We start from the raw sequence: 26,272 nt of genomic DNA on the forward strand, positions 1-26,272 counted from the left end.
TGGGTTTGGGGGCGGGGGTAGGTTCAATGTGCCTTGTGTATTTGGCTGCTAGATTTGCAGCTGTTTTGCTGGAGCCAGGCTTTGAGTAGCCAGGGTTAGGGTATGGTAGACACTGGAATGGGGTAGACGGAAGACCTCCTAGGCAGCTTGTTCCCAAGGGGAATGAGCCATAACAGTTTGGCTGAGTAATGGTGCACTACCAGGCATGAGCATGCTGTAATGATGCAAAACCTCAGGGATGGAGGGATGCAGTGGTTACTGCCCTCATGAGCAAGACACAATATAGCAGTGGCTCCAGTTATAAGACGGCACTGTGCAGCAGCAGCTTAGGTCAAATAAGAAAGGGGGCAAATGTCAGCTCTTCCTTTAACAATGCAGTTGTGTAAAATCCTGGCATCTTCCCAAACTTGGCTCAGCATCTGTGAGGACTGCAGGATTCTTCAGCAGGAAGGACTGCAGATGTCCATGATCTTAATAGGGGCTGTTAGAAACCTCCTTCTCCCTTTTTGATGCAGAGGGAAGTCCCCCTTAGTTCTGAGTGAATCCCATTTGAGGAGATAAGGTAGCAGCAGCAGAGTGCTTTGCTTCCTTGTCCATGAAGCCATCCTGAGCCTACATGTTCCACAGAGTCTCTGCTACTCCTTTGCTGTGCTCTAGCATTCATTTTCAAATAATAGAGTTAAAATGTAGCTGTTTATTCACTGTTTTTGTCCTTATTTTATGAGAGGGACAAGTATAAAGAGCTTCTAAACAGTCTTGCTGATATCAATCCTTTTCTAAAACATTTTAACTTTTTATTTATTCTTTACTAACTGTGTGTAGCAGTAAAGAATATAATGACTAGCAGTGCAATTTAGTGTCACTGTCTTGTTCATGCTAATGTGCAGCCACTTTGGATAACATTGCTTTTGAAACATGACTACAAATGTCAACATAATGAAAAGGGTCAATTATATCTTAGCATTATTGTAAAATAATTTTGACTTCATGGACCCTTGGACAGATTCTAAGTTAACCTTAGATGCTGACATTTTGCACTTTCCTTTATAATAATCAACATCTTAACTGAATATGTTATTACTTATATATGCTGTGTATGATATATTTCAACGTTTAAAATGTAATGCAAGGTCATTGTGTATGAGTTTATACAACACACAGATAAATATAGGAAAAAGTCATTTGACACACAACCCCATGAACATCTGAGCTAGCAAAGAGAACTGCCTGGAGAGTTGGCAGACACAGAACTCCAGCCTGTATGGAGTCCAGAGGTTTTGTGTAGAAATGACTGCAATGGAGCACAGTCATGGCTGCCAACTCCCCAAAGATTGCCATATTCCTCCAGGCTGTTCTAGCCTTTGTTGGAACTGAAAATAACATGGCTGTGTTGCCTGTGGGACAGGGCCAGTCTGATCTGAGCTCCCCCTTATCTGCCAGCCTCTGCCAGGGTCCTGCCTAGCTACACCCACTTGCAGTGCAGCCTCCACTGTTTACCAGCATCCACTGCCACCGATCCCTCAGTGGCAAGCCCTGCTTAACTGTTGGAGTGCTTTTGCAGACAGACTTCCAGCAGCACATGACCACCCACAGCTTTCCCTTGTGGGTGTATGCTTGCCCACAGCCTCCCCTCATCACCCTGCCAGCATGCACATGCATATGGAAAACACACCACCCTGCTGGGATGAGCAAGCTTTGGGACCCCTGCTGCCCCATTGATGTGCACCCATGTGGGGGATGACCATCAGCCCACTGGAGTACCTTTGCTAGCAGTGTCTGTCAGTGTTGTTGCCAATGGGCAACAAAAAATGCAGGATTCTGTAAAAAGACAGAACCTCAGACTCAATGGCATTCCTGAAAGAGATAGAGAGAGCAAGCAATGTGGAAGAAATATTGGAGTATACTGTCCATAAAAACATCCCCAGTGTTGCTAGAGAGATCAGCATGCAAATATAGGAAATGCAGAGAACCCCTGCAAGATACTACATGAGACAACCATGCCAAAAGCACAGAGTCATCAGATTCTTCAAAGTCAATGTGAAAGAAAAAATTTTAACGGCAGCTAGAGAGAGGGAGCATGTCGCCTACAAAGGGAACTCATTAAGGCTAACAGCAGAACTTTCAGCAGAAGCCTTATAAGCCAGAAGAGAGTGGAGGCCTATAATCAGCATCCCTATACAAAAGAAATTCCAACCATGCATGTCATATTCTGCCAAACTAACTTCATAAGTGAAAGAGAAATAAAATCTTTTTCAGACAAGCAAATGCTAACAAAATTTGTTAATATCAGACCTGCCTTGCAAGGGGTCCTTAAGTGATACCTACAGCCGCAAAAACATACAGAAACAACCACACAGTAAAAGTGGGAAACTTCAACATTCCATTGACAAGTTAAACAGATAATCAAAGTAAAAAACTAACCAAGGTATTCTGGACTAAATCTTGATACTTGATCAATTGGACCTAATAGATATCTACAGAATACTCCAACCAACAGTCAAATATACATTTTTCTCATCTGTATATAGCATATATTCTAAGCTCAATCACATGCTCCACCATAAAACACATCTGAACTAATTTTTAAAAATGTATAATAACAACTATACTCATAGACCACAGTGCAATAAAAATAGAAATCAATACCAAGACAATCTCTCAAAACCACATAATTACATGGAAAATAAACAACATGCTCCTGAATGACTTTTTGGTTAAGATGGAAAGTAAAGCGGTAATCAAAAAAACTTTTTGAAATTAATGAAATCAGAGTCAATACATACCAGAATCTTGGGACACAGGGAAAACCTGTTAAGAGGAAAGTGGGGAGTGCTGAACACCTACATCAAGAAATTAGAAAAATCTCAAATTAATACCCTAACATTACATGTGGTGGAACTAGAGAAGCAAGAGAGACTCTAAAGTTACTATTTAAAAAGAAATAACTAAAATTAAAGAAGAGCTGAACAAAATCTAGATTGCAAAATCCATACAAAAATAAAAAAAAAAAACACACAAAAGCTGAATCATTGGAAGAATCAACAAGGCTAAAATACTAGGGGATATATTAGCAAAAAAAAAAAGGAGATGATCCAAATAAGCACAAGCAGAAGTGATGAAGATTATGTTGCATGTGACCACACAGAAACACAAAAAATCCGCAGAGACTATTACAAACACCTCTCTGCACACAACCTAGAAAACCTAGAAGAAATGAATACATTCCTGGAAACTTACAATCTCTCAAGATTGAACCAGAAAGAAACCGAAACCCTGAAAAGACCAATAATGCATTCCAAAATTAAATCAGTAATTTAAAAACTACCAAGAAAAAAGCCCTGCACCAAATGGATTCATAGCCAAATTCTGCCAGATGTACAAAGAAAATCTGATACCCATACTACTTAAATTATTCCAAAAAGTCAAGAAGGAGGGACTCTTCATTAACTCATTCTGTGAAGCATGAATCATTCTGACACCGAAGCCCACCAATACAAAAAAAAAAAAAAAAAAAAAAAAAAACCTACAGGCCGACATCTATGATGAACATAAATGAAAAAATCCTCAACAACATACTAGCAAATGAAATTCTGAAGCATATAAAAAATTAGTTTTATTTCTGTGGTGCAGAAATTGCTCAACATATGCAAATCAATGAATGTGATTAACCACATAAACAGTTTTCCTTTAAAAAATATATGACTATCTGCCGCACCAGCTATGGGCTCTCAGCATTGTTTCCTTTTCCTCCGCTGGAGCAGCTATGGTGGCGGTGAAAACCCTGAACGCCAAGACCAAGGTGGCCCGAGCGCAGGCGGCCCTGGTGGTCAACATCAGCGCCGCGCGGGGTCTGCAGGACGTGCTAAGGACCAACCTGGCACCCAAGGGCACCGTGAAGATGCTCGTTTCTGGCGCTGGAGACATCGAACTTACTAAAGACGGCAATGTGCTGCTTCACGAAATGCAAGTTCAACATCCAACAGCTTCCTTAATAGCAAAGGTAGCAACAGGCCAGGATGATATAACTGGTGATGCTACGACTTCCAATATGCGTAATCATTGGAGAGCTAATGAAACAGGCGGATCTCTACATTTCTGAAGGCCTTCATCCATGAATAACCGCTGAAAGATTTGAAGCTGCAAAGGAAAAGGCCCTTCAGTTTTTGGAAGAAGTCAAAGTAAGCAGAGAGATGGACAGGGAAGCACTTATAGATGTGGCCAGAACACCTCTTCGTACTAAAGTTCATGCTGAACTTGTAGATGTCTTAACAGAGGCTGTAGTGGACTCCATTTGGGCCATTAAAAAACAAGATGAACCTATTGATCTCTTCATGATTGAGATCATGGAGATGAAACATAAATCTGAAACTGATAAAAGCTTAATCAGAGGGCTTGTTTTGGACCACGGAGCATGGCATCCTGATATGAAGAAAAGGGTGGAGGATGCATACGTCCTCACCTGTAACGTATCATTAGAGTATGAAAAAACAGAAGTGAATTCTGGCTCTTTTTTTTACAAAAGTGCAGAAGAGAGAGAAAAACTCCTAAAAGCTTAAAGAAAATTCATTGAAGATAGATTTAAAAAAAAAAAAACTGAAAAGGAAAGTCTGTGGTGATTCAGTTAAAGGATTTGTTGTTATTAATCAAAAGGGGATTGAACCCTTTTCCTTAGATGCTCTTTCAAAAGAAGGCATAGGGGGGCGGAGCAAGATGACCGAATAGGAACAGCTCCAGTCTCCAACTCCCCGCATGAGGGACACAGAAGACAGGTGATTTCTGCATTTTCAACTGAGGTACTGGGTTTATCTCACTAGGGAGTGCCTGACAATCAGTGCTGGTAAGCTGCTGCAGCAGGACCAGAAAAAGCTGAAGCAGGGGGAGGCATTGCCTCACCTGGGAAGCGCAAGGGGGAAGGGAATCCCTTTTCCTAGCCAGGGGAACTGAGACACACAACACCTGGAAAATCGGGTAACTCCCACACCAATACTGCACTCTACCAAGGATCTTAGTAAACGGGCACACCAGGAGAATATATCCCACACCTGGCCAGGAGGGTCCCACGCCCACGGAGCCTCCATGATTAACAGCACAGCAGTCTGTGATCTGGCTGCAAGGCAGCAGCCAGGCTGGGGGAGGGGCGCCTAACATTGCTGAGGCTTAAGTAGATAAACAAAGCTGATGGGAAGCTCGAACTGGGTGGAGCTCACAGCAGCTCAAGGAGTCCTGCCTGTCTCTGTAGACTCCATCTGGGGACAGGGCACAGCTAAACAACAACAACAACAACAAAAAGCAGCTGAAACCTCTGCAGACGCAAACGACTCTGTCTGACAGCTTTGAAGTGAGCAGTGGATCTCCCAACACGGAGGTTGAGATCTGAGAACACACAGACTACCTGCTCAAGTGGGTCCCTGACCCCTGAGTAGCCTAACTGGGAGACATCCCCCAGTAGGGGCAAACCGACACCCCACATCTCACACGGTGGAGTACACCCCTGAGAGGAAGCTTCCAAAGCAAGAATCAGACAGGTACACTCGCTGTTCAGCAATATTCTATCTTCTGCAGCCTCTGCTGCTGATACCCAGGCAAACAGGGTCTGGAGTGGACCTCAAGCAATCTCCAACAGACCTACAGCTGAGGGTCCTGACTGTTAGAAGGAAAACTAACAAACAGGAAGGACACCCACACCAAAACCCCATCAGTACGTCACCATCATCAAAGACCAGAGGCAGATAAAACCACACAGATGGGGAAAAAGCAGGGCAGAAAAGCTGGAAATTCAAAAAATAAGAGTGCATCACCCCCTGCAAAGGAACGCAGCTCATCGCCAGCAATGGATCAAAGCTGGACGGAGAATGACTTTGACGAGATGAGAGAAGAAGGCTTCAGTCCATCAAACTTCTCAGAGCTAAAGGAAGAATTACGTACCCAGCGCAAAGAAACTAAAAATCTTGAAAAAAAAAGTGGAAGAATTGATAGCTAGAGTAATTAATGCAGAGATGGTCATAAACGAAATGACAGAGATGAAAACCATGACACGAGAAATACGTGACAAATGCACAAGCTTCAGTAACCGATTCAATCAACTGGAAGAAATAGTATCAGTGATTGAGGATCAAATGAATGAAATGAAGTGAGAAGAGAAACCAAAAGAAAAAAGAAGAAAAAGAAATGAACAAAGCCTGTAAGAAGTATGGGATTATGTAAAAAGAGGAAATCTACGTCTGATTAGGGTGCCTGAAAGTGAGGGGGAAATTGGAACCAAGTTGGAAAACACTCTTCAGGATATCATCCAGGAGAACTTCCCCAACCTAGTAGGGCAGGCCAACTTTCAAATTCAGGAAATACATAGAACGCCACAAAGATACTCCTCGAGAAGAGCAACTCCAAGACACATAATTGCCAGATTCATGAAAGTTGAAATGAAGGAAAAAATCTTAAGGGCAGCCAGAGAAAAAGGTCAGGTTACACACAAAGGGTAGCGCATCAGACTAACAGCAGATCTCTCGGCAGAAACTTTCCAAGTCAGAAGAGAGTGGGGGCCAATATTCAACATTCTTAAAGAAAAGAATTTTAAACCCAGAATTTCATATACAGCCAAACTAAGTTTCATCAGTGAAGGAGAAATAAAATCCTTTACAGATAAGCAAATGCTTAGAGATTTTGTCACCACTAGGCCTGCCTTACAAGAGACCCTGAAGGAAGCACTAAACATGGAAAGGAACAACTGGTACCAGCCATTGCAAAAACATGCCAAAATGTAAAGACCATCGAGGCTAGGAAGAAACTGCATCAACTAACGAGCAAAATAACCAGTTAATATCATAATGGCAGGATCAAGTTCACACATAGCAATATTAACCTTAAATGTAAATGGACTAAGTGCTCCAATTAAAAGACACACACTGGCAAACTGGATAAAGAGTCAAGACCCATCAGTCTGCTGTATTCAGGAGACCCATCTCACATGCAGAGACATACATAGGCTAAAAATAAAGGGATGGAGGAAGATCTACCAAGCAAATGGAGAACAAAAAAAAGCAGGGGTTGCAATACTAGTCTCTCATAAAACAGACTTTAAACCATCAAAGATCAAAAGAGACAAAGAAGGCCATTATATAATGGTAAAGGGATCAATTCAACAGGAAGATCTAACTATCCGAAATATATATGCACCAAATACAGGAGCACCCAGATTCGTAAAGCAAGTCCTTAGAGACTTACAAAGAGACTTAGACTCCCATACAATAATAATGGGAGACTTCAACACCCCACTGTCAACATTAGACAGATCAAAGAGACAGAAAGTTAACAAGGATATTCAGAAATTGAACTCATCTCTGCAGCAAGCAGACCTAACAGACATCTACAGAACTCTCCACCCCAAATCAATAGAATATACATTCTACTAAGCACCACATTGCACTTATTCCTAAATGGACCACATAATTGGAAGTAAAGCACTCCTCAGCAAATGTACAAGAACAGAAATTATAACAAACTGTCTCTCAGACCACAGTGCAATCAAACTAGAACTCAGGACTAAGAAACTCAATCAAAACCGCTCAACTACATGGAAACTGAACAACCTGCTCCTGAATGACTACTGGGTACATAACGAAATGAAGGCAGAAATAAAGATGTTCTTTGAAACCAATGAGAACAAAGATACAACATACCAGAATCTCTGGGACACACTTAAAGCAGTGTGTAGAGGGAAATTTATGGCACTAAATGCCCATAAGAGAAAGCTGGAAAGATCGAAAATTGACACTCTAACATCACAATTAAAAGAACTAGAGAAGCAAGAACAAACACATTCAAAAGCTAGCAGGAGGCAAGAAATAACTAAGATCAGAGCAGAACTGAAGGAGAGAGAGACACAAAAAACCCTCCAAAAAATCAATGAATCCAGGAGTTGGTTTTATGAAAAGGTCAACAAAATTGATAGACCGCTAGCAAGACTAATAAAGAAGAAAAGAGAGAAGAATCAAATAGACGCAATAAAAAATAATAAAGGGGATAGCACCACCGACCCCGCAGAAATACAAACTACCATCCGAGAATACTATAAACACCTCTACGCAAATAAACTAGAAAATCTAGAAGATAATTTCCTGGACACTTACACTCTCCCAAGACTAAACTAGGAAGAACCTGAATTCCTGAATAGACCAATAGCAGGCTCTGAAATTGAGGCAATAATTAATAGCCTACCAACCAAAAAAAGTCCAGGACCAGATGGATTCACAGCTGAATTCTACCAGAGGTACAAGGAGGAGCTGGTACCATTCCTTCCGAAACTATTCCAATCAATAGAAAAAGAGGGAATCCTCCCTAACTCATTTTATGAGGCCAACATCATCCTGATACCAAAGCCTGGCAGAGACACAACAAAAAAAGAGAATTTTAGACCAATATCCCTGATGAACATCGATGCAAAAATCCTCAATAAAATACTGGCAAACCGGATTCAGCAGCACATCAAAAAGCTTATCCACCATGATCAAGTGGGCTTCATCCCTGGGATGCAAGGCTGGGTCAACATACACAAATCAATAAACATAATCCAGCATATAAACAGAACCAAAGACAAAAACCACATGATTATCTCAATAGATGCAGAAAAGGCCTTTGACAAAATTCAACAGCACTTCATGCTAAAAACACTCAATAAATTTGGTATTGATGGAACGTATCTCAAAATCATAAGAGCTATTTATGACAAACCCACAGCCAATATCATACTGAATGGGCAAACACTGGAAAAATTCCCCTTGAAAACTGGCACAAGACAGGGATGCCCTCTCTCACCACTCCTGTTCAACATAGTGTTGGAAGTTTTGGCTAGGGCAATCAGGCAAGAGAAAGAAATCACGGGTATTCAGTTAGGAAAAGAAGAAGTCAAATTGTCTCTGTTTGCAGATGACATGATTGTATATTTGGAAAACTCCATTGTCTCAGCCCAAAATCTCCTTACGCTGATAAGCAACTTCAGCAAAGTCTCAGGATACAAAATTAATGTGTAAAAATCAGAAGCATTCTTATACATCAGTAACAGACAAACAGAGAGCCAAATCATGAATGAACTTCCATTCACAATTGCTTCAAAGAGAATGAAATACCTAGGAATCCAACTTACTAGGGATGTAAAGGACCTCTTCAAGGAGAACTACAAACCACTGCTCAGTGAAATAAAAGAGGACACAAACAAATGGAAGAACATACCATGCTCATGGATAGGAAGAATCAATATCGTGAAAATGGCCATACTGCCCAAGGTAATTCATAGATTCAATGCCATCCCCATCAAGCTACCAATGAGTTTCTTCACAGAATTGGAAAAATCTGCTTTAAAGTTCATATGGAACCAAAAAAGAGCCCGTATTGCCAAGACAATCCTACGTCAAAAGAACAAAGCTGGAGGCATCACACTACCTGACTTCAAACTATACTACAAGGCTACAGTAACCAAAACAGCATGGTACTCGTAACCAAAACAGATATAGACCAATGGGACAGAACAGAGTCCTCAGAAATAACACCACACATCTACAGCCATCTGATCTTTGACAAACCTGAGAGAAACAAGAAATGGGGAAAGGATTCCCTATTTAATAAATGGTGCTGGGAAAATTGGTTAGCCATAAGTAGAAAGCTGAAACTGGATCCTTTCCTTACTCCTTATACGAAAATTAATTCAAGATGGATTAGGGACTTAAATGTTAGACCTGATACCATAAAAACCCTAGAAGAAAACCTAGGGTTTCCATGGAATGGTATTCCATTCAGGACATAGGCATGGGAAAGGACTTCATGTCTAAAACACCAAAAGCAACGGCAGCAAAAGCCAAAATTGACAAAAGGGATCTCATTAAACTAAAGAGCTCTGCACAGCAAAAGAAGCTACCATTAGAGTGAACAGGCAACCTACAGAATGGGAGAAAATTTTTGCAATCTACTCATCTGACAAAGGGCTAATATCCAGAACCTACAAAGAACTCTAACAAATTTACAAGAAAAAAACAAACAACCCCATCAAAAAGTGGGCAAAGGATATGGACAGACAGTTCTCAAAAGAAGACATTCATACAGCCAACAGACACATGAAAAAATGCTCATCATCACTGGCCATCAGAGAAATGCAAATCAAAACCACAATGAGATACCATCTCACACTACTTAGAATGGTGATCATTCAAAAGTCAGGAAACAACAGATACTGGAGAGAATGTGGAGAAATAGGAATACTTTTACACTGTTAGTGGGATTTTAAACTAGTTCAACCATTATGGAAAACAGTATAGCGATTCCTCAAGAATCTACAACTAGAAGTACCATATGACCCAGCCATCCCATTACTGGGTGTATACCGAAAGGATTATAAATCATGCTGCTATAAAAACACATGCACATGTATGTTTATTGCAGCACTATTCACAATAGCAAAGACTTGGAATCAACCCAAATGTCCATCAGTGACAGACCGGATTAAGAAAATGTGGCACATATACACCATGGAATACTATGCAGCCATAAAAAATGATGAGTTTGTGTCCTTTGTAGGGACATGGATGCAACTGGAAACCATGAATCTCAGCAAACTATTGCAAGAACAGAAAACCAAACATCGCATCTTCTCACTCATAGGTGGGAACTGAACAATGAGATCACTTGGACTCGGGAAGGGGAACATCACACACTGGGGCCTATCACGCGGAGGGGGGAGGGGGGAGGGATTGCATTGGGATCTATACCTGATGTGAATGACGAGTTGATGGGTGCTGACGAGTTGATGGGTGCAGCACGCCAACATGGCACAGGTATACATATGTAACAAATCTGCACATTATCCACATGTACCCTAGAACTTAAAGTATAATAAAAAAATAAAATAAAATAAAATAAAAGAAGGCATACTTGCTCTGCGTATAGCTCAAAGGAGAAATATGGAGAGGCTGACTCTTGCTTGTGGTGGGGTAGCCCTGGATTATTTTGACAACCTAAGTCCTGGCTGCTTGGGACATGCAGGACTTGTATATAAGTATACATTGAAAGAAGAGAAGTTCACCTTTATTGAGAAATGTAACCACCCTCGTTCTGTCACTTTATTGATCAAAGGAGCAAATAAGCACACAGTCACTCAGATCAAAGATGCAGTGAGGGATGGCTTGAGGGCTGTCAAAAATGCTATTGATGATGGCTGCGTGGTTCCAGGTGCTGGTGCTGTGGAAGTGGCTATGGCAGAAGCCCTGATTAAATATAAGCCCAGTGTAAATGGCAGGGCACAGCTTGGAGTCCAAGCATTTGCTGATGCGTTGCTCATTATTCCCAAGGTTCTTGCTCAGAACTCTGGTTTTGACCTTCAGGAAACATTAGCTAAAATTCAAGCAGAACATTCAGAATCAGGTGAGCTTGTGGGTGTGGACCTGAACACAGGTGAGCCAATAGTAGCAGCAGAAGTACGCGTATGGGATAACTATTTTGTAAAGAAGCAACTTCTTCACTCCTGCACTGTGATCGCCACCAACATTCTCTTGGTTGATGAGATCATGAGAGCTGGAATGTCTTCTCTGAAAGGTTGAATTGAAGCTTCCTCTGTATCTGAGTCTTGAAGACTCTGCAAAGTGATCCTGAGGAATACAGCTGTGGAATTTTTGTCCAAGCTTCAAATGGATTTTTCCCATATGAAAAAGGAGAGAACGCTGGCATCTGTTGAAATTTGGAAGTTCTGAAATTACAGTATTTTTTAAAATTGCACTGAAGCGTATACACATAAAGCAGGTCTTTTACCCAGTGAACAGGATGTTTTGCTTTAGCAGCAGTGACATAAATTCCTTGTTAGATAAAATACATCCATGTATCTATCTATCTATCTATCTATCTATCTATCTATCTATCTATCTATCTATCTAATGCTATCTCAATGAATGCAGAAAAGACTTTTCATAAAATTCATCATACCTCCAATGTTAAAAATCCTCTAAAAACTAGGCACCATGGAACATACCTCAAAATAATAAGAACCATCATTGAAAAAGTAACAGCCAACGTTATCCTAAATTGACTAAAGCTTGAAGTGTTCCCCTAGAGAACTGGAAAAACACAAGGGTGCCCACCCTCATCACTCCTATTCAACATAGTGCTAGGAAGTCCTAGCCAGAGCAATCAGGCAAGAATAATAAGAAAAAAAGGAACCCAAATAAAAGAAAGGAAGTCATTATATTTATCTTTACAGATTATATAGTCTTATATATAGAAAGTCCTAAACACTGTGCTAAAAGACTCCTAGAATTGATAAACTCCTTCATTAGAGTTTCAGGATACAAAATCAATGCACAAAAATCAGTAGCACTTTTATACACCAATAACGTTCATGCTGACAGTCAAATGAAGAATGTAATATATTTATGATAGCCACAAAGAGAATAAAATGCCTAGGAATATAGCTAACCAGGGAGGTGAAAGTTTTTGAGTTTGAGAATTATACAACTGTGCTAAAATAAATCAGAGATGACAAAAAAGTAAAACATTCTATGCCCATGAATTTGAAGAATTAATATTGTTAAAATGATCATACTTCCCAAAGCCGTTTACAGATTCCTTGCTATCCCCATCAAATTATCAATGTGATTTATTGCAGAATTAGAAGAATCTCTTCTAAAATTCATATGGAACCAAGAAAAGTCCAAATAGCCAAAGCAATTTTAAGCAAAGAGAACAAAGCTGGAGGCATCACATTATTCAACTTCAAATTACACTATAAGGCTGCAGTAACCAAGCACTATCATATTGTTACAAAACCAGACACCTAGACCACTGGAACAGGATAGAGAACCCAGAAATAAAGCTTCAAATCTACAAATAACCTGTTCTTCCACAAAGTTGACAATAACAAGTAATGGGGAATGAGGTGCCTATCAATAAATGGTGTTTAGATAACTGGCTAGTCATGTGCAAAATACATTTCACCATATTCAAAACTTAACTCAAGATTGATTAAAGACATATGTAAGATTAAACTTATAAACATCCTAGAAGAAAATCTAGAAAACAACATCTGGACATCATCCTTTGGAAGGAATTTATAACTAAGTACCCATAAGCAATTGCAACAAAAACAAAATTTGACAAGTAGGATATAATTAAGTGAAAGAGCTTTTGCACAGAAAAAGAAACCATCAACAGAGTAAATAGAAAACTTCTAGAATGAGAGAAAATATTTGCAAACTCTGTATCTGACAAAGGTCTAATATACAGTTCTGGGATACATATGCAGAACATGCAGGTTTGTTACATAGGTATACACGTGCCCTGGTGGTTTGCTGCACCCATCAACCCATCATCTACATTAGGTATTTCTCCTAATCCTATCCCTCCCCTAGCCTCCCACCCACCAACAGGCCCCGGCGTGTGATGTTCCTCTCCCTGTGTCCATGTGTTCTCATTGTTCAATTCCCACTTATGAGTGAGAACATGCAGTGTTTAGTTTTCTGTTTTTGTGTTATTTTGCTGAGAATGATGGTTTCCACCTTCATCCATGTCCCTGCAAAGGACATGAACTCATCTTTTTTGTGGCTGCATAGTATTCCATGGTGTATATGTGCCACATTTTCTTTATCCCCTGTTCTTAAAATAAAATTTGAAAAAAAAAAATCAAACTCTAGGGTCAAGAACAAAGAAAGGACCATAAAATCAGTAAGATGAAGCAAATAACTTATGAAGAGCTCTGATAGTCTGGAAGCAAACTTCTCAAAGGAAACCTTACAGACAAGGGGAGAGTGGGATTCTATCTTCAAAATAATGAAGGAAAAAAAAGCTTTGAACTTAGAATATTGTGCCTACCAGAGTTTCCTTCAAAGATGAAAAAAATAATGAGTTTTCCAGACAAACAAAGATGAGGGATTTCATAACCACTAGAACTATCGTATAAGAAACACTAAAGGGAATTGTGCAATCTGAGAGAAAAGGACGCATTTTATCCAATGGCTGCAAAATACACAACCTTCTCATCGTTTCATGGAACATTCTCCAAGAGAGAACACATATTGGGCTACAAAGCAAGTCTTACAATTTTTTTTTTAATAAATATAATAACAAGTATCTTCTTTTACCTCAATTAAATAATACTGGCAATTGATAACAAGCAGAATTTTGGAGACTAAGCAAATACATGGAAATTAAATAGCATGCTGTGGAGCAAACAATAAGTAAATAAAGAAGTTAAGGAAAAAATCTTAATTTCTTGACAGAAAAATAAAATGGAAACATATCAAAACCTATGGGATACATTAGTAGTTGTACTAAGAGGAAAGTTTATAGCAATAAATGCATACATCAAAAAAGTAGAAAGACTTTATAAACAAGCACATTCTGCACCTTTGAGAACTAGAAAAGCAACAACATGCCAAACCTTAAATTAATAGAAAGGAAGAAAGAAGTTATTATGAACAACTATATGCCAGTAATTTTGAAAAACTAAAAAAAAATTATTTACATATATAACCTAACATGAGTGAGCCATGGAAAAATAAAAAATCTTAGCAAACTAATTATGAGTAATGAGACAGAAGCAGTAACCTGATGGTTTCACTGCTGAATTCTATCAAATATTTAAGAAAGAACTAATTATAATACTACCCAAATTATCCAAAAAATTATGGAGAAGGGAGGGAGAGACTGGATAAAGAAAATGTGGTACATATACACCATGGAACACTATGTAGACATAAAAAGGAACAAGATCATGTCCTTTGCAGGAACATGGATGAAGCTGGAAGCCATCATCCTCAGCAAACTAACACAGGGACAGAAAACCAAGCACTGCATGTTCTTACTCATAAGTGGGAGTTGGACAATGAGAACACATGGACACAGGGAGGGGAACAACACACACCGGGGCTACTCGGTGGGTGGGGGTGAGGAGAGAAAGAGCATTAGGAAAAATAGCTAATGCAAGTGGGTCTCAAAACCTAGAAGACAGGTTGATAGGTACAGCAAACCACCATGGCACACCTATACCTATGTAACAAACCTATACATTCTGCACTTGTATCCTGGAACTTAAAATAAAATTAAGAAAATTTAAAAACAAACAATTTTTAGAAATGGTTTATGAATTATCTGATAAAGAATTCAAAATAGCCATCTTAAAAATGCTCAGTAACTAAAAGAGAAAACAGACAAAATGAGAATATCAACAAAGAGAGAGAACCTATTTTAAAAAACTAAGTTCTGAGGCTGAAGAATAGAATAACGGAATTGCAAAATTTGGTAGAGGGTACAAAAGCAGACTAGATCAAGCAGAACAAATAATTAGCAAACCTGAAAATAGGTCATTTAAAATTTTCATCTCAGAGTGGCAAAAAAGAAACAAATGAAAGAAAGTGAAGAGAGTCTAAGAGACTCATGTGACACCATCAACTGGACAAATGTATGCATATGAAACACACATAAAAGAGTGAAAGGGAAGAGGAATTATTTGAAGAAAGAAGGCCAAAAACTCAATTTTGAGGAAAGTTACATAAAAATGGGAAAAGCTAAAAAATTAAACTCCAACTAAGATAAACCCAAGCAGACTCATACCAAGACAAATTATAATCAAATAGTCAAAAATCACAGATAAAGAGAGAATCTTATAGGTAGCAGGAGAAAAGCTACTCACTGTGCAGAAAGAAGTTTCCATAAGACTATCACCATATTTCCCAGCAGAAACCTTACAGTACAGAAGGGACTGGAATGATATATTCAAAGGGCAGAGAAAAAAATAAAACCCTGAGAAATAAGAACACTAGGTTCAGCAAAACAGTTCTTCAAAACTGAAGAAAAAATTAAGACTTTCCAAGACAAACATAAACTGAGGTTTTTCATTCTCTTTACACCTGTCATCAAGAATTGCCAAAGGGAGTCCTTCAAGTTGAAATCAAAAGACACTTGTTAGCAACATAAAACCATAAATAACCAACAAAGATCTCAGGCAGACGTAAATATGCAGACAGATATTAACTCCTGTGATACTATAATATTGGTGTATAAATCACTTCTAATCCTGGCATGAAATGAAAGGACAAAAACATGAAAATAACTATGAATCTATGATACTAGATACACAATATAATTTTGACATCAATAACATAAAGAGGGGCATATATGTACAAGAATAACGTTTTCATATGTGGTTGAAGTTAATTTGTTGCCAGCTAAAATATATATTATTTGGGTCAGGTATGGTGGTCAGGCCCAAATAATGTACAAAACATGTTTTCCAATAAAATTAGAAACCAACAGCAGAAGGGAAACTGGAAAATCCATGAAGACTGGAAATTTAACAATATTTTCAAACAGCCAACAGGTGAAAGAGGAAATCAGAATGAAAATTAGAAAATACCTTAAGACGAATTAAATTACAACATACCTAAACATATGGGATGCAGCAAAAGCTATATAAACAGGTTGGTATGTAGCAGTAAGCATTTACATTAAAGAAGAAGGAGGATTCCTTGGGAGTAAAATCGTGGTTACCAGAGGCTAGTAAGGGTAGTGAAGGATGATGGGAGGGAGGATTGTTAGTGGGTACAAATACATAGTTAGATAGAATAAATATGATCTAGTGTATGATAGCACAACAGTGTGACTACAGTCAGTCAACAATAATTTGTTGAACTTTTAAACATAACGGAAAGACTATAATCGGGTTGTTTGTAACACAAGAGGAGGATAAATCCTCTAGGTAATGAAAATTCCATTTACCCTGATGTGATTACTGTGCATTTTATACCTGTATCAACATATCTCAGGGGAGGGGGGCACCCCAGATGGACGAATAGGAATAGCTCCAGCCTCCAGCTCCCAGCGTGAGCAACATAGAAGATGGGTGATTTCTGCATTTTCAACTGACATACCAGGTTCATCTCACTGGGGCATGTAGGACAGTCTGTGCTGGTCAGTGGGTGCAACCCAACCAGGGAGAGCTGAAACACTGCGAAGCATCACCTCACCTGGGAAGCACAAGGGGGAAGGGAATTCCTTTTCCTAGCCAAGGGAAACTAAGACACACAACACCTGAAAAATCGGGTAACCTCCAACCCAATACTGCACTTTACCAAGGGTCTTAGCAAATGGCACACCAGGAGATTAAATCCCACGCCTGGCCCAGAGGGTCCCAGGCCCATGGAGCCTCCATTATTGCTAGCACAGGAATCTGAGATCTAAGTGCAAGGTGGCAGTGAGGCTGGGGGAGGGGCTCCCACCATCCCTGAGGCTTAAGTAGGTAAACAAAGTCACCTGGAAGCTCAAACTGTGTGGTGCCCACCACAGCTCAAGGAGACCTGCCTGCCTCTGTAGACTCCACCTCTAAGGACAGGGCATAGCTAACCAAAAAGCAGCAGAAACCTCTGCAGATGTAAATGTCCCTGCCTGACAGCTTTGAAGAGAGCAGTGGTTCTCCCAGCATGGAGGATGAGATCTGAGAACCGACAGATTGCCTGCTCAAGTGGGTCCCTGGCCCCTGGGTAGCCTAACTGGGAGACATACCCCACTAGGTGCAGACCGACACCTCACACCTCACATGGCTGGGTACACCTCTGAGATGAAGCTTCCAGAGCAAGAATCAGACAGCAACACTAGCTGTTCAGCAATATTCTATCTTCAGCAGCCTCCGCTGCTGATACCCAGGCAAACAGGGTCTGAAGTGGACCTCAAAACAACTCCACAGACCTGCAGTTGAGGGTCCTGATGGTTAGAAGGAAAACTAACAGAAAGGACACCCACACCAAAACCCCATCAGTACATCACCATCAGCAAAGACCAAAGGCAGATAAAACCACAAAGATGGGGGAAAAGCAGGGCAGAAAAGCTGGAAATTCAAAAAATCAGAGCACATCTCCCCCTGCAAAGGAATTCAGCTCATTGCAGGCAATGGAACAAAGCTGGACAGAGAATGACTTTGATGAGATGTGAGAAGAAGGCTTTAGTGGATCAAACTTCTCAGAGCTAAAGGAGGAACTACATACCCAGCACAAAGAAACTAAAAACCTTGAAGGAAGAATGGATAACTAGAATAACCAATGCAGAGAAGTCCATAAATGAACGGACAGAGATTAAAACCATGACACGAGAACTACGTGACAAATGCACAAGCTTCAGTAACCAACTCGATCAACTGGAAGAAAGAGTATCAGTGATTGAAGATCAAATGAATAAAATGAAGCGCCAAGAGAAGTTTAGAGAAAAAAGAGTAAAAAGAAATGAACAAAGCCTCCAAGAAATATGGGATTATGTGAAAAGATCAAATCTACGTCTGATTGGGGTGCCTGAAAGTGATGGGGAGAATGGAACACAGTTGGAAAACACTCTGCAGGATATTATCCAGGAGAACTTCCCAAACCTAGCAAGGCAGGCCAACACTAAAATTCAGGAAATACAGAGAACGCCACAAAGATACTCCTCGAGAAGAGCAACTCCAAGACACATAATTGCCAGATTCACCAAAGTTGAAATGAAGGAGAAAAGACAAGGGCAGCCAGAGGGAAAGGTCGGGTTACACACAAAGGGAAGCCCATCAGACTAACAGCAGATCTCTCGGCAGAAATCTACAAGCCAGAAGAGAGTGGAGGCCAATATTCAACATTCTTAAAGAAAAGAATTTTCAACTCAGAATTTCATATCCAGCCAAACTAAGTTTCATAAGTGAAGAAGAAATAAAATTGTTTACAGACAAGCAAATGCTTAGAGATTTTGTCACCACCAGGCCTGCCCTACAAGAGATCCTGAAGGAAGCACTAAACATGGAAAGGAACAACCATTACTAGCCATTGCAAAAACATGCAAAAATGTAAAGACCATCGATGCTAGGAAGAAACTGCATAAACTAACGAGCAAAATAACCAGCTAATATCACAATGACAGGATCAAGTTCACACATAACAATATTAACCTTAAATGTAAATGGATGAAAAGGTCCAATTAAAAGACACAGACTGGCAAATTGGACAAAGAGTCAAGACCCATCAGTATGCTGTATTCAGGAGACCCATCTCACATGCCAAGACACACATAGGATCAAAATAAAGGGATGGAGGAAGATCTGCCAAGCAAATGGAAAACAAAAAAAAGTCAGGGGTTGCAATCCTAGTCTCTGATAAAACAGACTTTAAACCAACAAAGATCAAAAGAGACAAAGAAGGCCATTACATAATGGTGAAGGGATCAATTAAACAAGAAGAGCTAACTATCCTAAATATATACCCAATACAGGAGCACTCAGATTCATAAAGCAGGTCCTTAGAGACTTACAAAGAGACTTAGACTCCCATACAATAATAATGGGAGACTTTAACACCCCACTGTTAACATTATTTATCCAATCATATATTTATGAACACTTAGGTTGATTCCATATCTCTGCTATTGTGAATAATTCTGTATAAACATACAAGTGCAGGTATCTTTTATATAATTGCTTTCCCTTTTGGTAGATATCCAGTAGAGAGACTGCCAGATGAAACAGTAGTTCTATTATTACCCCTCTGATAAACCTCCATACTGTTTTTCACACAGACTACACTAGTTTATATTGGCACAATGTGTAAGATTTCCTTTTCTCCAAATCCTCGTGAACATATGTTACTTTTTGTATTTGTAATAATGCCCATTCTGACTGGAGTAGGATAAAAATCTCACATTGGTTTTGACTTGCATTTCTCTGATAGCTAGTGATGTTGAGCTAGTTTTCATATACATATTGGCCATTTGTATGTCTTTTATTTGAAAAATGTCTGTTTATGTCCTCTGCCCAGTTGTAAATGAAATGTTTTATCATTGTTGAGTTGTTTGAGCTTGTTATATATTCTGAATATAAGTCTTCAGTTTAATGAATAATTTGCAAATACTTTCTTCCATTCAATAGGTTGTTTCATCACTCTGTTGATTACATCTTTGCTGTGCAAAGGTTTTAAATTTAATTAAGTCACATTTGTCCATTTTTGTTTCTATTGACTGTGCCTTTGTGGTCTTAGTCATAAATTATTTGCCTAGATAGATGTCCAAAATATTTCCCCTTGGTTTTCTTTTAGTTTTTTGTTTTGTTTTGTTTTTTATAATTTGGGGTCTTCTGTCTAGGTTTTTAATTAATCTTGAGTTGATTTTTGTATATGGTAAAATAAGGTAGTCCAGTTTCATTCTTTTGTATATGACTATCCAATTTTCCCAGCACCATTTATTGAAAAGTGATTCATTTCCACAATGTATATTATTGCTGCCTTTGTCAAAGATCACTTGGCTGTATTTATGTGGCTTTATTTCTGGGTTCTCTATTCTGTACCATTGACCTACACGTCTTTTTTTTTTTTTTTTTACCAGCACCATGCTGTTTTGCTTACTATCACCTCATAATATTATTGAAGTGAGGTAATGAAACTATTCTAGCTTTTTTATTTTTGCTTAGGAACACTTTAGTTATTAGGGCTCTTTTTTGGTTCCTTATAAATTTTAATTTTTTATAATACTGTGAAAATGATGTTGGTATTTTGATGGGAATTGCACTGAATCTGTAGATTTCTTTGTGTGATATGGTCATTTTAATGATATTAATTCTTCTGATGTATGAGCATAGAATGTTCTTCTATTTATTTTTGAAATCTTCAATTGCTTTTATCTCTGTTTTGTAGTTTTCTTTGTAGTAATCTTTCTCCTCCTTGGCAAAATTTATAGACAGGTATTTTGTTTGTTTCTGTAACTATTATAAATGAGATTGCCTTTATGCTTTCTCAGATCATAATTAGTATATAGAAATTATACTGATTTTGTCAGTTGATTCTTGTATCTTGAAACTTTACTGAATTCATTTATCAAATTTAAATATTTTTGGTGAAGTTCTTAGGTTTTTCTACATGCAAGATTATATCTTTGGCAAACAGATTATTTAACGTCCTCTTTTTCTAATTAGATGCCTTTTATTTATTGCTGTTGCCTGGTTGTTCTAGTTATCACTTCCAGTACTACATTGAAAAGTAGCAAACATGGGTATTCTCGTTTTGTTCCCATTGTTAGAGGAAGTGCTTTCAGCATTTCCAAAGTTAGTACGATGTTACCTGGGGGTTTGTCATATGTGGCCTTTACTATTTTTAGGTATGTTGCTTCTGTGGCTAGTTTTTTGAATTTTTTTACCATGAAGGCATGATAAGTTTTATCAATTGAAATGATAAACATTTCTTCTTTGACAATTGAAATGATAACAAGGTTTTTGTTCTCGAATCTGTTGATGTGATATATCACATTTACTTATTTGCCTATGTTGAACCATCTTTACATCCCTGCTATAGCACCCACTTAATCATAGTATGTGGTCTATTTGACATGCTGTTAGATTCAACTTTGCTAGTATTTTGTTGAAGATATTTGTGTCTAGGTATATTAAAAATATTGGCATTACAAATATATATATATATCCTTATTTTGTTTTGGTATCAGGGTGATCCTGACTTTGGTGATGTTGGCATTAATTCACTCCTTCTCAAGTTTTTGTAATAATTTCAGTATGATTGGTATAGTTCTTTATTTATTTGGTAGAATTCGGCTGTGAATACATCCATTCTTGGCTTGTTTTTGTTTTGAGACTCTATAGCAGCTTCAGGCTCATCACTCATTAGTTGTCTTCTCAGATTTTCTATTTCTTCCTGATTCAATTTCAGTAGATTTTATGTTTCCAGGAATGTATCTGTTTCCTACAGGTTTTCTAGATTCTAAGCATACAGTTTTCATAATAGTCTCTGACAATTTTTTTTTAATATCTGTGGTATAAATTTTAATGTTTCCTTTGTCATTTCTGTGTTTATTTGGGTCTTCCTCCTTTTTTGTTAGCTTAGTTCACAGTTGATCAATTTTGTTTATCTGCCCAACTTCTAATCTCATTGATTCTTTGTATTATGTTTTTAGCTTCAACTTCATTTAGCTGTTTTAATCGTTGCTATTTCTTTTCCTCTGCTAAATGTAATCTTGATTTGTTCAGGCTTTTCTAGTTGATTAATATGCATCATTAAATTGTTACTTTGTAATCTTTGTACCTTTTTTGGATGTAGGCCTTTATTGCCATATACTTCTCTCTTAACACTCCTTTTGCTGTAACCAACAAGTTTTGCTATGTTGCATTTCAATTTCGGTTCCAAATATATTTTGCTTTCCATCTTAAATTCTTTATTGACCCAATGGTCATTCACAAACATGTTGTTTTCTTTCCAAATATTTGTATACTTTCTAAAGTTCCTGTTGGTATTAATTTCTAGTAGTGTTCACTGTGGTCCGAGAAGATACTTGATATAATTTCAATTTTTAAAAATTGTGTTGAAGCTTTTTCTTGTGGCCTCTCCTGTGGTTTATACTGGAGAATATTCGATGTGTTGATAAGATGAATGTGTATTCTTCAGTTGTCAGGAAGGATGTTCTGTAAATGTCTATTACATCCATTTAGATTTATAACCCAGTTACAGTCAAACATTCTTTGTAGAATTTCTGTCTTCACGATCTGCCTAATGTGAGTGGGGAATTAAATCCTTAATTATTATTGTATTGCAATCTATCTCCTCTTTAGATATCTAGTGATATTTATCAATCTGGATGCTCCAATGTTGGGTAAATATATAATTAGAATTGTTATATTATCTTGCTGAATTGATTTCTTTATCATTATATTATTACCTTTTTAATTGTTTTTGACCTAATGTCTGTTTGATTTTATAAAAATGTAGCTACTCCTACCCAATTTTGATGTTCATTTGGAAGGACCATTTTTTTCTACCCTTTTTCTTTCAGTTAATAGCTCTTTTAAAATAAAGTAACTTTCTTGTAAGAAGAATTTGGTTAGATCATTTTTTACCATTTCATCAATCTGTGTCATTTAAGTTGAGATTTTAGTCTGTTTATGTTCATAATTATTATTGACAATTGAGGTTTTCTTCCTGCCATATTGTCAATTGTTTTCTGTTTGTTTCATAAGTTATTTTTTTTCTCACATTGTTTGTCATTGTGGTTTGATGGAATTCTGTAGTAGTGCCATTCGATTCATTTCTCTTCCATTTTTGTGTGATTGCTTTTCTAGTGAGTTCTATTTTTGTGTGTTTTCATAATGGTAAATTCCTTTTGCCTTCACGTGTTTTCATAATGGTTAATGTCCTTTTGCTTTCATGTTTAGGACTTCTTGAGCATTTCTTGTAGGGCCAATCTAATCGTGACAAATTCCCTCAGTATTTGTATGGGAAAGACTTTATTTCTCCTTCATTTATGAAGGCAAGTATTGCTGAATATAGTATTCACAGTCAGCAGGGTTGTTTTTCTTTCTACACTTTGAATATATCATCCATTTATTTTTAGGCCTTTGAAGTTTCTGCTGAGAGGGTCATTGTTAGTCTAATGGGTTTTTTTTAATAGGTAACTAGATGACTTTCTCTTGCTGTTTTTAAAAATAATTGTTCACATTGACTTTGGACAGTTATATTAATGTGCTGTGATGAAGATTTTTTGTAATCTGTTTCTTTGGATCACTGAGCCTCTTGTGTTTGGATGTCTAAACTTCTTGGTAGACTTGGGAAGTTTTCATCTATTATTTCATTAAATATGTTTTCTAAACTTTGATCTATCTTCACACTTAGGAATATTAATAACGTTTACATTCAGTTGTTTTCTGTTGTCCCAAAGATCCTGAAGGCCTTGTTTTTTTTTTTTTTTAAATTCTTTGTTCTCTTATTTTTGTCTCACAGAATTATTTCAAAAGACCTTTCTTTAAGTTGTAAAATTGTTTTCTTTTATTTTGTATAGTCTTATTCTTGAAGTTTTGAATGTATTTTATATTTCCTTAAGTTAATTCTTCAGTTCTAGAATTCCTGTTTTAAAATATATATATATACAAAACATTTAAAATATATATATAACAACATTTAAAATAGATATATTATATATATATAAAACATTTAAAAAATACATATCATATATATATATACACACACACACACACACACACACACACAAATTTTGGTAAATTTCTCATTTATGTCCTGATTTGTTTTTCTGAGTTCTTCATATTGGTATTCAGACTTCTCTTGCATCACACTGAGCTTCTTTATTTTGGATTCTTTACATGGAATTTTGATATTTTTTTTTCTGTTGTTTGAAGCTCTTGCTGGTGAAGTATTGTGTTCCTTTAAGGGTGTCATATTTCCATGCTTTTTCATGTTTGTGTGTCTTTATGTTGACATCTGTGCATCTGGTATAACAATCACTTCTTTCTATTTTTAAATTTACTTTCCTTATGGGAGACTTTTTCCTGAAGATGTTTCTATAATGTTGGTTGTGTTGAGCCCTTTGGCTTTGCCTCAAGATGCATGCAGCAGTTAAATCTCTGTATAGTATTTTTGGTTGTAAAGAGCATTTGTGGTATCTGTGGATTCCCTCTGTGTGTTAGGGTATGCTTGTTAGTGAAGGCTTTAGTAAAGTTGTGCTAGGGACTGACACCAGATGGGCCTGTCTTCAGGCTCCAGTGGTAGCTGTGGTAGCTAAGAGTATCCATCCTCGTGCCAAGGAGTGGTGTACACTGGTACCCACATTGGTGGTTCCAGGTGGGCCAATTCTTGGGCCTCTGGGTGTCTTTCTTGAATGGCAATTGTGTTATCAGTGAACTAAGTAGGAAAGTGGGCTCTTAAGCCCCATGCAGTCAACATAGTATAGGCAATAGCAATAGCAGTGTGAGATGTCCTTCTGGTCCCCAAGCACTATGTGTTCATGTTGGCAGCAGTCGTGATGGGCTTTTTGGGCCAGCAACCAATGCTTGCAAATAGAAACCAGTTGAAGTGGTAGTTTCAGGGAGTTTAGGCCAAATCTCAGCTCCCTAGGAAGAGTGCTCAGGTGCCTCAAGTGGTAGATGGGGTGGTGCAATCTGCAGGATCCCGAACCATGCATTCTCTGAGGCAAAGGCAAAGCTGGACCTGTGGGCTTGCACTTATGTCCGTCAATGGTGAGTGTAGGTACCAACTTTGACCAGCTAGGGTGGGGAGATGCTCAGGTCCCTGGAAGAGTGCTCAGGTGAGAGACAGCACCTGTCACATCAATGTCCTGCAACAGAGAGTGTGGGTCTCATTCCAGAAGCTGCAGCCCTGGTCAGTGGAAGAAGGATGTGCATCCCTATCATGCCTCAGTCCCACCAAGGCTTGCTCCCCATTTCTGGCTGTGGCAGAAGATTCAACTGACCCATCAGACCTGGAAGTCCATAACTAGCCTGCAACTCAGCCCTGGACCATAGGAACTCCTGCCAAACTTGAGATCAAGGCTTCATGGCAAACTGTAAGCTGCTCAAGTCCCAAGAGTAGTTCTCTCTTCCCAACACCAGTGAACACAGCATCTTCTCAGTCCTGGGTATGGGAGCCTACTGCATGCTTGCATGCCAGTTCCCCAAGCAACAGCCTGAGTTTTCTTAATGCCTAGGGGTGATGCTGCTGTGTACCAGGACAATTTTTAGTCCATTAAAACCTAAGATCAAAAACGATATCTTGCTATTGCCACTTATGTTTCAGAAAAGGTAAGGGGCCCTAGATGAGCTCTTTCTCTAGAGGAGTTCCTTTTCACATTCTCCCAGGAGTTCCTCAAGTTAGACTCAGGATTTGTTAAAGTAAAAGTGCATTGTCATGGTCTGGACTGTATGATTCTCCAGGGAGAAAGTGGGCCACAGAAAGGCTCTCACTCACCCTCTCCTTGCATGGGGAAGTCACACCCAGCTCCTGGCCAGTCCTGCTTAAGAAAACTGCCTCTTTTCCAACTCCTTTCTAGTTTATGGTGTTTCCTTTTACTTTTTTATTCAACTCCCGTGTTCTCTCTTGGACAGTGTATTCAAAGTGTGATTGTCTACATACTATTTTTGTTCTTCAAAATGGATTTCACATACATAAAAATGTTTCTAGTCAGCCATCTTGAAAAAAAAAAAGTTAAGAGTATAGCTGTTGCAAATGAGCAAAGAGGCACATGGAAGCCTGCTAGTACTCAGAGGACTCTATGCGACTCAAGTTGCAGGAATTTCATGAAGTATCTACAATAAAGTCAAAAAACCTTATTATACTTCAGAAAGACTACATGCAAATGTATAGGTTCAGGGTGGCTGACTATAAGCAGTAAGAGTGTGCTGCTCTCTTGAAGAGAAAACAAATGGTGAGTAAAAATTGACTCTTCAAGTAAATCTTATAAGAAACCATTTCAAGAACCATGAAAGGATCAAGGGGACACAAAGAGGACAGAGAAG

At 38.4% G+C, this 26,272-nt stretch overlaps 1 protein-coding gene and 1 pseudogene across 3 annotated transcripts in view; one reads left to right on the plus strand and one right to left on the minus strand.

The window, feature by feature from the left end:
• The window catches only part of LOC105463874 (fatty acid amide hydrolase 2), a 192,593-nt gene that overhangs the window by 91,135 nt on the left and 75,186 nt on the right, over window positions 1-26,272 (minus strand). The gene's annotated exons all lie outside the window — the stretch shown is intronic.
• LOC105463872 (T-complex protein 1 subunit zeta-like) lies at window positions 3,764-11,653 on the plus strand (annotated as a pseudogene).

Source organism: Macaca nemestrina, chromosome X (genome assembly GCF_043159975.1).
Source record: "Macaca nemestrina isolate mMacNem1 chromosome X, mMacNem.hap1, whole genome shotgun sequence".
In the NCBI taxonomy this organism is placed as follows: Eukaryota; Metazoa; Chordata; class Mammalia; order Primates; family Cercopithecidae; genus Macaca; species Macaca nemestrina.